Source organism: Ostrea edulis, chromosome 5, assembly GCF_947568905.1.
Source record: "Ostrea edulis chromosome 5, xbOstEdul1.1, whole genome shotgun sequence".
Classification (NCBI taxonomy): Eukaryota; Metazoa; Mollusca; class Bivalvia; order Ostreida; family Ostreidae; genus Ostrea; species Ostrea edulis.
Window position 1 is genome coordinate 3,115,003 of NC_079168.1, and position 12,260 is coordinate 3,127,262.

General features: G+C 38.8%; 2 long non-coding RNA genes across 2 annotated transcripts; one reads left to right on the top strand and one right to left on the bottom strand.

Annotated features, from left to right (window-relative positions):
• Positions 1 to 872: 872 nt before the first annotated feature.
• Positions 873 to 7,655, top strand: LOC125649453 (uncharacterized). Its single transcript, XR_008803492.1, has 3 exons — positions 873 to 945; positions 7,368 to 7,480; positions 7,623 to 7,655. It is a non-coding gene; the product is annotated as an uncharacterized LOC125649453 (long non-coding RNA).
• Positions 7,656 to 8,015: 360 nt separating this feature from the next.
• LOC130055205 (uncharacterized) lies at positions 8,016 to 8,939 on the bottom strand. The gene is made up of 2 exons (XR_008803491.1): positions 8,508 to 8,939; positions 8,016 to 8,077 (listed from the first exon to the last, which is right to left on the bottom strand). It is a non-coding gene; the product is annotated as an uncharacterized LOC130055205 (long non-coding RNA).
• Between the last annotated feature and the right edge of the window lie 3,321 nt (positions 8,940 to 12,260).

Consider the following 12,260-nt stretch of genomic DNA (forward strand, 5'->3'; position numbering starts at 1 on the left):
AACATCAGTAATCTTACCAAATCTTATACCAAATTTCATTGGGAAATTCTCCTTCAGGATTTCTGTAATGAACAAGTAAAGATAACGAAAAGTGACCAATCTCATAAACCCTATAAAGAATGAAAACTTAACAGGACAAACACGGGCCCCTGGATATACCAGAGGTGAGATCAGGTGCCATCAGAATTTCTAGTTGATGCAGATATCATAGGTCCGGTTTTGTGACGGTTCTCTGTGATGTGGTATGGGGATCTCCATTAAGCCTTGCGAATCCATTTGTGAGGAAAGATGCTTTATCCCATTATAACCTACTTAACCTTCAGCCACTTCGTCTCACTCAGCCCTATGAAACAAATGTTGTATTGCTTCATCTCTTTTGCTATTTGTGCTGTTCTTCCTGTCCCATACATTGTTTGCTTTTACAATATGTAAATAATTATAACACTAATACAAAATGCAGATCAGTATGTAGAAAAAATACGTACGCAAACTTTAAAGACAATTATGTTCATGATTATATTATGAAAATGCAAACTTGTAGCAGTTTTCTTTTGTATGATAAAAGTGCTTCAAGGGAAGTTAAATTATGATCAAATTGTACCGTCTCGAATTTCACGAAGAAAATATCACTCCCCATGCTGACTTTAATATATAAGTAACATATTGACGTTTATAAAATATTTTTGGAATATCATAAAACACGCTATGTTCATCATCTGCCAGATTTGGTCTCTATCGAACACAGAACCACCAAAACAATACTGCACGTGTATACACGGATGTTAACTTTGCATATTTATAAGAGGATGTAAACACATGAGTAGATATAACCTCAATGTTCCCCGTGAAGTTCATAAATGTCTTACAAAAGCGATAGACACAACAAGGAAGGAAATCTGGAGCCCATCCACTGCTTGTGAAATGAAATACTCGTTTCCTAGACTGGTGAGTTATTTAAATGGATTGAATGTTGTTTAACGTCCCATTCGAGAATATTTCACTCATGTGGATAGATAATTATATCGTAATGTACGTATCTTATACGATAGAGAATTGCAAAGATCTCAAATTTTTATGCTTTGACAAAACATGTTCAATAAACCTAACTTTATAAGATAGACATTTATAGAGATTTTATATCATAAATCTTACATTTGATTCAATTTATAACATGATTAGTGATCAAAATGCTTTTTAATTGTTACAGTGTGTACATATCAAGGTGGCTGAAAGTAAAATATACGAAACCTGTAATATCGTACGATTAATACCATCATCAAATTGCAGCGAATAAGGTTGACTTGACTTTATAAAATTGGATATATTGGTACCGTATAAGTTTTACATTTGTGAACATACATATACTAGATGTATTCCGATGAGTTGTATAACTCAAGGGCAATAAGGTACTGAACTTACCGAGGAACCCTGTGGATAAAACTTTGTAATAATTGTATCAGCCGCCAGTGCATACTTTCCTTTCTTGTGTTGAGAGAGCACTGCGAGTACGTTCCACACCACCTGTTCATAGCCAACAACAAAACACACACAAAAATTGGAGTCCTGAAATCTCCCCATTTACCTTCGTCAAATCACTTGTTTACTTGAAGAAAAAAAAAACAACCACGATCTATGTAAAACCTTTGGAATACTACAAGTATGCTTGGTGTATGAACATTTCCACTTTGACTAGAATTTTATTATATACCAAAACATGCATCTTTCATAATTTTTCATGTTATAAAAGAGACGGCAATGATATCGTTATCTTATTATTGTAAAATAGCCTCATAAAAATAATATGTTGTAAATAATAGTACATCTATCATGCCACCTCTTAAAAGAAAATATCGAACCTTCATAATTAAAAAAAAAACACATTATTTCAATAGAACAGAACGATAACACGTATTGGCAGTCTTTGTCATGGCTTTACTTAATAAAAACATATTTCCAATTCAACGACAATGTTCATATCAATACAAACCATCAGTATGTATATCATATACACACTGTAACGAAATGTATGATCTACAACGACTTTTGGATAGTAATGTTCTAGCATCAATAGTCCATGCATGTTTGAGTCAATCAATCAATAATTCACTCAATATTTTCAATCAATCAATCAATATTTCAATCCACCCATGTGTCAATCAATCAATAATTCACTCAATATTTTCAATCAATCAATCAATATTTCAATCCACCAATGTGTCAATCAATCAATAATTCATTCAATATTTTCAATAAATATTTCAATCCACCAATGTGTCAATCAATCAATAATTCATTCAATATTTTCAATCAATCAATATTTCAATCCACCAATGTGTCAATCAATCAATATTTTCAATCAATCAATATTTCAATTCACCAATGTGTCAATCAATCAATATATCAATCAATCATTCAATGTCAATAAGCCCAATTATTGGCCACGGACCTGGACTGAAACAAAATATGTGGCAGGTTTAGCAAAATTCGGCCATATGTCTTCATGTATGTTTAAGAAATGTTAACATACATGAAGATATCCGCCACAAGCGGACAAAATTTTGCTCGAGCCATGACAGGGAGACTGCTTATCAAATAGTAGTTAGGTTAAGGAAGCGTTTCTTTGGACAATGCTGAGCAATCCATCCCAGATACTGTTTAAAAACATAACCTGAGCAATATCAGACAATGCATACTGTGTCTGTGAAATTTGGAAGAGCATTGTTGAAGACCTAGGTATTTTATGTATTCGGCATTGTGTGATGTTACGAATGGAGCTAAAGATTTGACAATACTCGTACGTGCGTTGTCTGCTGCAATATTGAGAACGTATGTGTATAGTAACGCCTGGGGAGGATCTGGGACGATATGAACCGAATTTGTGGAAGAAGTTTGTAAATAGGCATCCTGCCAATAGTTAATTTCAGAAATGTTTGCAATCTAGCCAATGGTGTTGTACCAATACGGCCCCCCTCCCTAATTAATTAATATCACATCAGGCTTGCCCCTTTGTGCAACAATAGGGTCCACCTCCTTCCACACCATACCACTCTAAAAAGATGTGCTGTAGTAAATCCATATACGGCGGGCAGGATAATGAATAATGGAAGAGGCAATAATCCAGACAGTAGTATTGAATTAGGACGCACAATATTGCAGGTATACTTAAAAATTTGAATTTTTAGGCTCTGATATTGGTATTAAATGATTCACATTTCCATCTGCCTCTAGCCTCAATTTCGTGTTGGGGATCTAGACCGATGAATTCAATAGGCCTGTGCAATAATGATGCCAGTTGATATTTTGTGAGCAGTTTGGCATTAAGGTGGCAGTAAAATGGGCCACGTGATTGGTCTAATGGACACAAAATTGTGCATGCGCTTGAACAATGAATCCTCTCGTGAGTTGAGTGAAATGTGCAACATAGAACCCCTATTGCATTGATGTTTTGAGCCAGTTATAAACAACGAAATAATTACATCGCCTATTGATACGTGATTGTACAATAGTGTAGGAGCGGCATGACTAGCAACAACCAGCAACAATGCAAAAATTGCCAACTGAAATGCGGTGGGAAACGTGGCGGCTTCGTATGAACTTGAACAAACTATTGGTAGGATAGATATACGAAGAGTGATAAGGAAACGGGCATGCTTTACTAGGTTGAGCCTATGGAATCCCTGTAGGATTGAGCTACTATGAAGGTTTTTTGTTGTCAATACCGCCCTCTAACTGAATTTTATAACTAATGCACCTAGCCGTTGAAAACGATACTTAGGTAGTACTTAAGAAAGCAATATAGTTGATACACTGGTGAACTGGTGGGGGCCAACATAGCTGGAATTCATATTTGGTACGAAAGTTTGAAGAGAGTTTATGCCCATTTGATAAGTTGATGCTGTGTGGTTTAAGGCATGGGCCTTTAAAGTGATGATCGCAACATTTGAGGTCAATAAATCCATAATTCACTGAATATTTTGAATCAAACAATGAATATTTAAATGTACCAGTGTGTATGTTAAGCCGTTCTTGGCACACTGATTTCGACTGCGGATAACTCCGTTTACCTGATCAGGATATGGGGCTCACGGCGGGTGTGACCGGTCAACAGGGGATGATTACTCCTCCTAGGCACCTGATCCCACCTCTGGTGTGTCCAGGGGTCCGTGTTTCCCCAACTATCTATTTTGTATTGCTTGTAGGAGTTATGAGATTGATCACTGTTCGTTATCTTCACCTTGCATGTAGCAATGTGTCTGGTTTTTCACTGATTTGAAGGGTTACCTGGTAGGAAACCTAGGATTGCATATATACATGAGCCATAACCCAGCTACAATGGAACCAAAGGAGGTTGAGGGATTTTGTTGTTGTTGGCCTGAACACCTATCGTACTCGAGCCGGTTAGAACTAGTTACGATCATGTGCTATGCGAATGGCATGAATATATTTGTTTAGATGCCCTGGATGTCAGAAGGGTGTCTAGCTAAATATATATTTGCGAATATCAAAAATCCATCTATGGAGTTATGAATCGTGGGAATTTTGTTATGTTTGATGATGGGTTCGAGAACTAATTGACCTTGTATGATTGAAAATTTGTGCGTATCATGGTTGTTGTGTGATGGTGAATTCAAGAGTTAAGATAAATTGATGGCTTGAGAAACGAGCCCCAAGTTCATCAGTAATGCTTATAATAACAAGATGTGTTTGTAAAACATACACGTATATGCCCCCATGGTGCAAAATTGAAAACGGGTATACATGTGCCTAATTTGATTGATAGTAGTATCACCAATTCGAAATAGAGCAGACAATATCTTCCAATGTCAGGAGTGGATTGACCAAGTGACCAAATATCAATGGGGGTCATCTACTTCTTATGCTGTACCAGATTTGGTGTCAGTAAAGCGAAGAATTCTTAAAATTAGGAAACAATTAAACCATTGATCACGTGACCTCAAAATCAATAGGGGGTCATCTTCTCCTTAAGATGTACCAAATTTGATGTCTGTCAAGCAAAGGGTTCTCAAGATATTGATTGGACAATATATTTCTATGTCCAGTTTGACCATTGACCATGTGACCTCAAAATCAAGGGGGGTCATCTCCTGAAGATGCACCAGTGTACCAAATTTGATGTCTGTCAAGCAAACGGTTATCTAGACATTAAGTTGTCAATATATACATATGTCCAGTTTGACCCTTGGCCTTTAACCATGTGACTTAAAATCAAGAGGGGTCATCTTCTGATGATGTACCAGCGCACCAATCCCGATGTCCGTCAAGCAAAGGGCTCTCTAGACATTGAGTGATCAGTATATAATTTCTATGTCCTGTTTGACCCTTGACCATGTGGCCTCAAAATCAATAGGGGTTATCTACTCTTTGGGATGTACCAGTGTACTAAGTTTGATGTCTGTCAAGCAAAGGGTTCTCAAGATATTGAGCAGGCTAGGTATTCCTATGTCCAGAGAAGATTGACCCTTGACCAGAAAAACAATAGGGGTCCTCGTCAACTCATAACCAAGTTAACAACTCCCATATGAAATATCATTACGATGAAGTAATTGGTGATATTGAGCGGGCAACACGTAGTCTGCCAACCATCAGGTGCAAACTAATATATGCCCCTCTTCCTTGAAAGGGGGAGGGGGCGCATAATAATTATATGATAATAAATAACCATTAAGCACTGCACACAATAGAATTGATACAGCGTGTTATTAAAGTAGTAAATGGAAATTACCATAGCATTAAGGCAGGTAATATCAAAACAATGCTAGCAAAACATCAATGATATGAAATAAAATTACGAAAATTATAAACATGCTGTGCGTTAAGAAAGGGGATTTTCACCTGTTATGAAGGGTGTCGCCGGTGGCTGTGTGCACGTGGGTGCGGTGGTTTCCGCGATTAGGCTGGGAGGCTACCTTTGTGATTAAATGATAGATGTATCCTATATGCCCATCTGATTCTCCTCTTGGGGTTGACTTGATGTCGGACGGGGCTGAATCCGGGTTGGAATTGCAGGGGTCAGATTCTGTGTGGGCAATGACCGAAGAGCTGGATGTTGTGCCGGTCTAGCGTAAGGCGATTTAGATGGGCGCTTGGTACGTCGCAACATTTTCTACGAAGTTGAACAATATTATCAGAGGAATAATATGAATCAGCACGTGTTGTCGGGTTAGCTAAGTAGGCCTAAATATAAACATTACGATCTTACAGATAAGTTTAAAAATAAACAAAATTAATGCTTAAATATTACAGTAGATGTATGAGAATAGAATAGCAACCCTTAAGAGTTAATTCAATAATATCAAAAGAACCGACCATGATGCCATACACGGCGTGTACAATATGGCGGTAGAGATGAAGCGAGTCGCCTTGTAAAACCCATGAAGAAAAACGTTAAGCTGTCAAATTAATCAAAAATAATTGAACGTAAATACGTACCGCAGTTTAGATATGTTTTTATTATACCCAAATATATGGTGAATCAGTCGAGGACGGGGTGATGGTGTTGAATTGAAATTCCAGATCTGTTCAATTTGGATTTTCGTTGACATGCAACTCGAAAAGGACCGGCAATTAGCGCTTGCGCACTATATATACTCAGGGATTAGAAAGAGGGAAAGTGTCATAATAGGTATTTTGGGGGTTAGTGTCAAAACCGCGCAATTCAATTGATTGCAAGAGTTATGTTTCTTTGCCTGAACAACAAATACTTGTTCTGTTCATTTCAATAACAGGACTTAACTCATAGTGAGTTAAGTCGGATTATCTTCGGCTTTCAAACTATGGTAGATCAGATTAATTGGGTCCATTACACTCTGATTTAGACTCTAGATTAGATCAGTCAATCAGGCAATCCATTAATCATTTTTATGCATGGCATACCATACAGACTTTGATAAAAAATATTCAAAGTACTTGTATAAATTACATTTTTTCCTCAAAGTACTGCTACATTCGGTTGAGTGCGAGAACACACTAATGTGGACAGTGGACCACCAACGTTCCTTTCATTGTATGAACACATTTGTGTGATATATGGTACAGCTCTGTTAGATTTACTGTGTGAAGACATTAATCTGATCTACGTACAGTATTCAGGAATTTTAGGGTGATTGTGTGAACACATGAATCTTATCTACAGTATACAGCAATCTTAGGGTGACTGTGTTAACATGTTATTCTGATCTACAGTATACAGCAATGTTAAAAGTTAAAGTGACTGTTTGGACACATTTCATCAATGCAAGAATACTTTAATGCATACGACAGACGTTTTACGTAGACTTTTGTAGATGTAAACTCTTTATAACATAATGACCATTCAGATAATGCATTGTTCTGCGGTCTGTTTACAGGTTGGGGATATACCCCCTCTGCGTCTGACGTAGTTCGTAGTTGGGCTGAAGAATCCTCAAATTACAATTACCAATATAACTCCTGCTATGGTATCTGCGGACACTACACAAAGGTATGGATTTCACTTATAAAAACAATGTCATTTGTAGAATCCACAGTTGCCTTTGAAATTTATGCCAATTCAAAAACATCAGCAAAAATGAATATATTGTGTTTGGAACGTCGTGAAAATAAACGATAAGAGTTTTCCACAGGTTGTTTGGGCAAAAACAGAATATGTCGGCTGTCTTCCAACAGTCTGGTGGAATTCCCATGGGCACGAATTGTGCTCCTTTTTTAGCTGACCTGTTTTTATATTCATATGAAGCAGAATTTATTCAAAAACGTCTACGTGAGAAGAAAAAATCTCTCGCTGTGACCTTCAATTCGACATTTAGATATATCGATGACGTTTTGTTTATTAACAATGATAGCTTTCATTCATATGTCGATTTGATATATCCCTATGAGCTCGAAATAAAGGACACCACAGAGTCGTCCACTTCTGCTTCATACTTAGATATTTTATTGAAAGTAGACATTAACTGTACTGTCTCGTGATTAGCAGACAGTCAGACAACCAAGCATCTACATAGAATACTTCCAAGTCCAAATAAACTGATGTCTTTATTGACAAGGACGAATATGTGAGATGGCATGTGGTAAAAGACTACAAAGAAAGATAAAAACTAATAAGAAAATGTGCTAACTATTACAGACGAGCTAATTATTACATAGCGTACGAATTAACTAACTTTGACAATGACTGTTATGGTGTTCCATAGAAAATTATTTTGAACAGCAACCTATTCTATCTCAAATTCTATTATGAACATGAAATCATATTCTTATAGCTTACTTTACATCATTTTATCGAAGAGAAAGAAAACAATGCAAATTTCATATAATATTCAACTACATATAGACAAGTTATTGTCCTAGACATAGTGATGACAACAATGGCGTATCATACTTCGAGAACACGAGGTTAGAGAAAATCACAAATATCTATCATTATTGTTGAAAGCTGCAACTATGCATTAAACATCAAATAAAGTAGATGTAAAAGAATAAATTTACAAAGGCAATCAATTACTTACACTGTAATTTCCCTTAAACTTCCAAAAATTCCACAGGTAAACAATGTTTCAGCCACATGGCTTCTAGCATTTATTTTGATAACTCGTACCTTAAAAATTCGTACGAAGGACAGTACACTCCCCGCCTGATATCTCCTAGATATCACAAATATGACCAAAATAAACAAACTACACTATACATCCAAATGAATATAAAAAGTAGATGACTAGATCATAAAGTATGACTAGATTTCCATACAAGTGTCTAAACAGATGCTATTTTAAAAAATGACAAATTTTGGTATGTACATCTTAAGTAGAAACTAGTAAGACAAGTTCGTTGATGGGGCGAGTATACAGACTATTCCCTGCAACTCGAACGCGAACTTTACGTACAGTTTTATCAGCACCAGGAAAGGTCTCCTCAATAACACCAAGTGACCAATTGTTTCTGTTCACTGCTTTGTCTCTCAGAAGCACAAGATCTCCTTTTTTCAAGTTTGTACGAACTTCAGTCCACTTGCGACGTTTTTGTAGAGTGGTGAGGTACTCATCTCTCCATCGTCTCCAAAAATGATCTGACAAACTCTGGACTCTTCTCCACTCTGCACGAAAAAGATCCTTGTCTGTGAACTCTCCAAGATTCCTTGCGGAAAAGGCATATGCAGTCTTCTGAGTCAACAATGTTGCTGGGGTGAGTATGTAAGGTGACTCAGCATCTGTTGAAACTGGCACAAGAGGTCGGTTGTTCATGATGGCTGCTACTTCAGTCATAAATGTGAAAAGTACATCATGAGTAAGATGTTTGTCTACGACTTTAGAAAGCATGGCGTCCAGTATTCTCCGTGCTGAGCCGATCATCCTTTCCCATGCTCCGCCCATGTGGGAGGAGTAAGGGGCATTGAAGATCCAGATAGTCCCTGACTTGTAAAGATAGTCTTTGAGTTCTCCATCTTCCACATTTACTGCATCAATCTTGAGGTCGTTGGTGGCCCCAACAAAATTTGTTCCTCGATCTGAACGGAAGATTTTGACTTCGCCTCTAAGGGCTGTAAACCTCCTCACTGCATTTATGAATGCGGATGAAGACATGTCTTCTATCAATTCCATGTGCACAGCACGTGTAGTCAGGCAGGAAAACATAACTGCCCATCTCTTTGACTGTGCGCTTCCACCCCTGGTTCGTCTAGTCACAACATTCCAGGGCCCAAATACATCAACGCCGACATTAGTAAATGGGGGACTGGGTTCGAGACGATCTGGAGGTAGGTCAGCCATCTTTTGGAATTCTAAGGATCCTCGCAGCTTACGACATGGAACACAGTTATGGATGTGAGTACGTATTAGCAACTTGGCTCCAGTTACCCAGAATCCTGCCGCACGCAGGGCGCCCTCTGTAATATGCCTGCCCTGGTGTTATACATTCTCGTGTACTTGACTGATAAGGAGTTTGGCGATGTGATGTTTTCCAGGAATAAGCAAAGGGTGTTTTTCCTGCAAAGGAATATTGGCATGTTTAATTCTTCCATCGATGCATAACATGTTGTCAGAGTCTAGAAATGGATCTAAAGTAAGAATGTGACTGTTCCTAGAGAGGGGCAGTTTCTGCTCTATGTGGGAAACTTCAGAAGCGTAAATCTCCCTCTGAACCGTACGCACTATGAACCTTTCTGCCTCTTGATACAATTCTACGGATCTTTGTCTCTGAGACACTTCTGACTTCTTCCTATTTCTGATGAACTGTTTCAGAAAAGCAATGGCTCCTACAAGTTTTCTCCAGTTCGAGAACCGCTCAAATCGGTGTGATCCGAGTTCAATGCCAGGATCTGATAAAATTTTGGTCAAGCATGTATCAACTTTCTCAATGGGACGTACTTCCTTGTCTTCACAAGGGCTCACTAGAGAGTAAGAGTCCTCAGAAAGTTCCAGCAAACCTTCATCATGATGACCATCCAAAAACTCCTTCGGTCCCTTGAGCCATATGCTGTTACTCATTTTGTCAGCAGGTACAGATCTAGTTGCCAGATCTGCTGGGTTTTTCTGTGTGGGTACGTACTGCCATTGATCAGGACACGTCAACTGTCTGATATGCTGTACCCTGTTCGCTACATAAACATAGAATCGCCTGGTCTCGTTGTGTAAATAGCCCAGAACAATCTTGCTGTCCGTGTAAAACTTTACAACATCAATGTTGATGTCCATATTTCTTCTGACAATGTTTGAGACCTCAACTGCCAAGACTGCGGCACACAGCTCAAGTCTGGGTATTGTTGTTCCATGCTTCGGTGCAACTTTGGCTTTTCCCATCAAGAGTCCGAGGTGGGAAGTTTCGTCTTGATAGACTGATCTTAAGTAGGAAACTGCAGCTATAGCTCTCTCAGAAGCATCGCAAAAGGTATGTATTTCTACTCTTACCGCTTTTCGTAAGGAGATGGGTGAATAAGCTCTTGGGATAAATAAGTTCTCGCATGCCTTCAGAGAATTTTTCCACTGCTCCCACTGCACTCTATGATTTTCAGAGAGTGGTTCGTCCCAATCCACTGTTCCTGAAATCAGGTCACGAAGAATAAGCTTGCCCTGTATGGTCACAGGTGCTATGAGTCCAAGGGGATCAAAGAGACTGCTTACTGTGGACAGTACACCACGTCGCGTGAAAGGGGTTTCCTTCAGGGAAACACGAAAGGTAAATGAGTCCGAGTCAAGGTCCCAGTTTAGCCCAAGACTTCGCTGCAGTGGTAAGTCATCCGAGTCAAGATCTACATTCTTGAGCTCCTTGGAGAGGTCTTGCAGAGGTAAGTTAGCCATTACTTCCCCACTATTGGATGCAAACTTGTGGAGACGGATCTTTCCTAAAGTCATCAGAGCATCCTTGGTTCTTGTGAAAAGGTCGATAGCTTCTTCTGCAGACGAAACCGAAGTCAGAGCATCATCAACATAGAAGTTTCTTTGAACAAACTTCTTGACGTCTTTTCCATATGTTTCAGATGCGATCTCCGCTGTCTTCTGAAGAGCATAGTTCGCAATGGCGGGTGATGGTTTGTTACCAAATACGTGAACCCGCATTCTGTATTCAATTATGTCCTTGTTGAAGTCATTATCTTTGTACCATAGAAATCTCAGGAAGTTTCGATGATCTTCTCTTACAGTAAACGAATAGAACATTTTCTGGATATCAGCCATAATTCCAATCTGCTCAGTTCGAAAACGCATGAGAACTCCTATCAGGCTATTCGTGAGATCGGGTCCCGACAATAGCACACCATTTAATGAGACGCCTTCGAAGGTTGCTGAGGAGTCAAACACACAACGCATCTGTCCAGGCTTCTTGGGGTGGTAGACTCCAAACACCGGAAGGTACCAGTATTCTTCCCCTGAATGTAGTGCAGGTGCAACTTCAGCATGGTTCCGTTCAAGGAGTTCATTCATGAATTCAAAGAAATGTTCTCTTTTCACTGGATCCTGTCTCAGACTTCTTTCCAGAGACCTGGATCGTTGAACAGCCATCGCACGGTTGTTTGGTAGTTTCTTGCGAGGAACACAAAAGGGAAGTGGTGCACACCAGTGTCCAGCTTCATCCTTGTAAAGTTCTCTGTTCATCAAACTTAAGAACTTTCTGTCTTCGATCGAGGGTCCCTTAGTGTTATCTAGATCAGTCTGCATGAAGACATCTGATGCCAGCTTAGTATTGATCATGTCCTGAGACTTTGGGTAAGAAATGCAATTAGCTGGTTCGAGCACATCAAACTTGTTAGGACAAGGGGGTAGAACAGTCGG